Here is a 5,678-nt window from a genome sequence, read left to right as displayed (position 1 = left end):
GCTACATGGTTGACTGACTGTTATTTTATTGTTAGGACTATTTTAATATTCACTGACTACCTTAGACAGACAGGCCACTGGCGAAACTAGGCTAAACAAGTGCTTGCTCAAGAGAGTTTGCATTCCAAAGTGTTGTGTAGAACAGCCCCATGAAGGATTTGTAGCACCTGGGCAGCAGGGACCGCCACGGCTCCCACCCTTTCAGCATCGTAGAATGGGAACAAGTATGCATTTTAATGCAGACAGCTCTGGGTGCAAATCCTTGCTCTGAATTTATGGTCTGAGAGCCCTTGGGCTGTAGTTTCTGAAAATGCATGCATTCATATTTTCTTTATATAATGTTTGTTCTTCATATGAGGAATAAAAGATATTGTGTCTGTAAGTCACTTAGAATAGTGTCTGTCAATAATAGCTAAATGGAAAATATTAACATGACTAAGAATTTCATATATTATTACTTTTCCCACATGGACCAGTGTTTGAAAACATGTCTAATAAAGAAAAAAAAAAAAACATGTTAGGAAGAAAGTTTGTTTCTTTTTTGTAAAAAAAAAAAAGTTTTTAATATATAACAGGGGCAACTGAAATTTTACCTGTATCTGAATAGGTATCCTTAATAGGTCTAAAAATTCCATAACCAATACTCTTTAATATGCTTTAAAAAGCACATATATCAACATTTTCTCTTCATCAGGTAGACTTCTAGATACGAAAATAACATTTTTGAATGAGAACAGTGAAAACAAAGTGATGATTCTTAATGTAGGAGAGAATGTCAAAGGGGAGACAGAGTGAGAGAAAGAAACTGGGAGGGAGAGAAAGAAAGGAGCAGAGAAAAGTTGAGAAATAGGTAATTACTCTGGAATGAATCAGCTACTAAGATATTTATTTTACCGACAGCTCATAAGAGGATTACTTTTTTCCATCTGAAAATTATTTGATCACAATATATAGTATAAAAGGCTAAAATCAGTATTGATAAATCATTATTACAATAATAAACTTTTGTGACTAAACTTTGTTTTTTTCTAATTTTAATTCATTTTATTCATGTATATAAAATGTAAATTTAAATGTAAAAGCTGCATGGAAAACCATAGGCAGAACAGAAGCTTAATTATTTCTATATACAGGGTCTACAGTGCCACCCCTGCAATCCAGAGTTTCCCTTTTGAGGTTTCAGTTACCAGTGGTTAATCAAGGTCTGCAAAAATCACATGGAAACTTACATGGATAAGCAATTCATCAGTTGTAAATTGAGCACTGTTCTGAATAACGTGATGAAATCTCGAGCCATCCCACTCCACGTGAGACATCAATCATCCCTTTGGCCAGCGTTTCCACACTGTATGCACTACCCATCCCTTAGTCACTTAATAGCTGCCTCAGTGATCTGACCTACTGTTGCGTATAGAGTGTGTAGGGTCCAGTACTGCCCTTCGTTTCTGACATCCACTGAGGGTCTTTGAACATATTCCTCAAGGAGAAGGGGGGATTACTGTACACATTAGCAATCGTTATAACTAGTCTGTGAAGTACATCACAGATGGTTTTATTTTACTTATTTTATTTAACAATTGGGGAAAAAAATACCTGTTTTTTAAGGGCTCATTCAAAGAATGTCATTGCCCATGGAATACACACACCCACACATGCTGCTTTGGTGAGTCACAGAGAATCTTTCCCTATGCCCTAAAATCTAAAATGCTATGAAGATTTACTGTTGATCCGGGAGAGCAAACCAATTCCAAAAGCACGTGCCCTTTGCAGGAAAAGTCCTGGACTTGTTGCTGGCGTTTCATGCAGGGGCCTTTCACAATGTACTCTGCCTGCTAACAGTGCACTCCAGGGCAGCAGTTCTTCAACCGGAGTGTACACTGGACTCTAAGAACACTTGTTACAAATGTAGACCCAGGAATTCCACTCCCAGAGATTTGGATTCAGGAAATTGGAAGTGGAAGCCAGGAATTCATATTTGACATGTGTTTTCTATAAAAATTCTGATTTTGAAACAGATGGCCATACTTTGAGAGATGAGTTTAAAACAACAAAAGAAAATCAATTCTTTAGAGTTATATACTACAAATCACAGACAAAGCTTTAGAAAAGAGGATATCTGAATTCCATCTTTGCTACAAACTCTTCCCTAACTAGCACCAGTAGGTCCCAAATCCAAATATCAGAACTTAATGGAGAGAAATAAAAACAAACAAACAAAAAATGCTGAGCATATATACTCCCATATGCAAACACAGATATGCGCATACATATCTCTGGAAATCAGATTCTTTCACAAAAAAAATATCTAGACTATAACACTCATTCGCTCCTAATGGTCACTGAACATTATATGTGATTGGGAGTGGGGAATTATTCAGGTAGCTATAGCATTGTTCCTGAATTTAAGCTTACTACTTTTAGAGAATAACATAAAACAGCCAGGCTTGCATGTTGATTTCTGTGAGTGAGGCCATAATGTAACAGGAGATACAAGACAAGAGAGTCACGTAGACTGACAGAGCAGTAAGGACTTCATGGATGAGATGTGAGTGCACTTCTCAGAAACGTGTAGGGAGTTGTGAGGATGGAGGGCACAGATGTAGAATAAACTGCTCACCAATCTATACAGACACATCTCTTTTGCATTCTGACCCACCCTAGGCTTCAACATTTTGGTTTATCAACTCTTTTATAGTTTAATTCCATTCCATCCAGCATACATTTATGAACAGTGTACCCTGACTCTAGTACTTTCTCTTGGGACACAGAGGAAATAAACGATTGGAAGAACTCATCCGAGTCCTTGAGAGGTTTACTCTTCAGTGAGTGGACCAGAAGCAGGAAGCAAAGAACTCCATTCAGGTAATTCTGACAACAGTCTTAAGTCATAATACCACTCCCAATAAGAGTACCTGGCATATTAGTTAAAAATCAGTGTTTTCTAACTTATTATAAACATGAAGAAAAGTTATCACTGTGTGTTGCTCAATAGGGTTTACAAAATATTTTCAGATACATTATCTCATCTAAGTTCCGTGAAGACAGACATCTTTTGTTCACCAGTGCATTCTACATGCTTAAAATTCTACCAGGCATATGATAGGCTCTCAACAAATGTGTACTAGTTTAATTCTCAGAGCCCCCACATTTTACAAAAGAGGGAGTAATATTGGACTTTCCCCTTCTGAAACATTCAGGGTCCTTCAGGATGGATACCAGGCTAGCAAGAGTGTCCTAGTCATCTTTGCAGCTCCAGGGCTATTCATTCTGCAAGATCTCTAAGACCAACATTTTGGTCAATTCACTATGCACCATGCTCCTACTCACCCAGTGCTTGCACTACTCCTGGATGAGGCTTTAGAGCCACCTGGTGATCAGTCAAATGACATCCTTAATCTAGCACCCTGGCTGTTGGTCTATTAAAAGAAGTAATTGTAGAGCTTTAGGTATTGCAGTTGTCCTTTTGGTCTGCAGGTGGAGGCAGCCTTGCATTTTCAGTTGAACAGAACAGCAAGTTCTTGTCTCAAGAACAGCATGCTTTTGTGTTAATTCTGTTGTTTCCATTAATGTCACAAAATGTCCCCTCTATTAGGATAATATGTGTTCTTAGAAGGAGTAAACTGACTTATACCATATCCTATAAATAGTCTTCTTACTCCCTTTGAAATTTCCAGTGCTCACTGGAAAAATCTAAACAATAAAATCAATTGCTGTTCTCAAAGGCCATGCTAGCTATAACTAATGTAAAATAAAGTGATGGTTAAAAGCTTGGACCTCAGAGTCAGGCAGACTTGAGTTTAGGCTAAGCCCATTTATGTATGACAGATCTTAAGCAAGCTGTTTAACACTTCTGAGGCTGCCTTCTTGTCAATAAAATGAGAATTATGAATTTTGTCCCATAAAACGGCTGCGAAAAATGAATAACGTTTGTAAAGGTCTTAATGCAGTACATAGAACTCAATAAATAAGCAAAAATTGTAACTAGTATGATTTTTATGTTTGTTGTTTTACATATGTGCCATGCATATACATACGTATGTATGTTTCTGTGTACATATATGTATGTGTGTATGTATATCTATATTTATCTATCCATCTATATCTATATATAAAACAACTTGGTAAGTTGAAAACACAGGAAAGTAAAAGTATAATCATAAAACAACTTCATTTTTGTCTCCTATGGTGCTTTCAAGTCCATTTGGTCTGGGCCTATTCTTCCCCTGACCCTTGAATAAAATATAGGGCAAGTTCTATGACATTTATGTCATTTTCAGGTAATATTTCCGGTAATATAATGTATTTTAGTCATTTCAAAGCACAAAGACACCACTTCATTCCAGTGATATGAATATCTGCACCCCTGTACACAGGCCAATCTCTTAATAGCCACTCCTCCAACATGCAGTCACCCTCCATCATGCAGGCAATGTGCCTGCTACAACTTTTGTTCCTTAGATTTCTTAGCTGGAGATGTGCAGAGGTTTACCTTGTTTCTGTAGATCCAGGGAGCAAATACCAAATGTTCAGAGTAGACGAACTGAAGTCTTACTCTTTAGGCTTAAAGTGAGATTCAAGAACTCCCAGTGTCTGCCCCCTCAATGGTGACATAAAAGTGATATTCAGTGCATATCAATAGCTCCCTCCAAAAATTATCTCCTAATCTCTAACTCCTTTCTTGGAGTTAATTTTATTTGCTTTTTGTTTGTTTTGAAGGGGAGAGAGATAGCTGGTCCACTAGGGGCTCCAAAACTGGTTCTCAGACACCATTTTTGCAACTCCGGCCTGGGTCTCTTCTTTCATTTTGGAATTTTGTCTTTATTGTCTAGTGGTCTCAGTCAAAACTGAGTCAGAAATGATTCTAATTTAAAATCTTATTACACTGGCTTATGTGATGTTGCACTGGAAGTCTAGAGTTCATTTTGGGCAGACCACACCTGGATTTGTTGTGTTTACTCTTGGGTGCCACCATTTATGATAAAGCCCAACTAGAGAAGTTTCCAGTTAGTGAGATTCATGAGATTGGCAACTATCTCACATGAGGCATGACTGAAGGAAATTGGTACAAAAAGAGTATTTTAATTTTTTTAAAAAAGGGAACAGAGCAAACGTGACAGTGGGTTTTTAATAATGGTTGGATGGCCCAAAGGAATTATGATCTTTCTAGCAGGCTTCAGAGAACATAACTAGAAAATATTGTAAAAGCACAGAGAAGCAGAATTATGCTCAATTAAGAAAGGACTTTCCAAGAATTAGAACTGACTGAAAGGGAAATGGTCTGGTTTGGTGGGGGTTCAAGTAGTAGTAGGATCACCATTGGTACAAATATTACCTACAAAATTCATGAATCAGTTCATGATGGGAATAATTGACATCTCCGAAGTGGAGACTGCTTAGGCAAGCAAGGGGCCCTGAAAATTGTATGCTCTTTATGTATCTGTTTTCTTACACAGAATTTGAGTTTTACTTAAGCCATACCTTAGCAATTACTCAGTGAATCGTTCATCAAAAACCAACCTCAAATTCAGTAGCAAGGCATATGTTGTTACTCATTCTGTAACGTATTTCACCTGGAAAAACAAGACGTTCATCAAGGTACAGCATGATTAAGCAATGAGGGATGTTTTGAGTGAACCAGGTTAGAATAAACCTAATGCGAAAGGTTAACATTTTACTCC

The sequence above is a fragment of the Theropithecus gelada genome, chromosome 2 (assembly GCF_003255815.1).
Source record: "Theropithecus gelada isolate Dixy chromosome 2, Tgel_1.0, whole genome shotgun sequence".
Classification (NCBI taxonomy): Eukaryota; Metazoa; Chordata; class Mammalia; order Primates; family Cercopithecidae; genus Theropithecus; species Theropithecus gelada.
The sequence above is the reverse complement of the archived record's forward strand: the minus strand, read 5'-3'. Positions refer to the sequence as shown.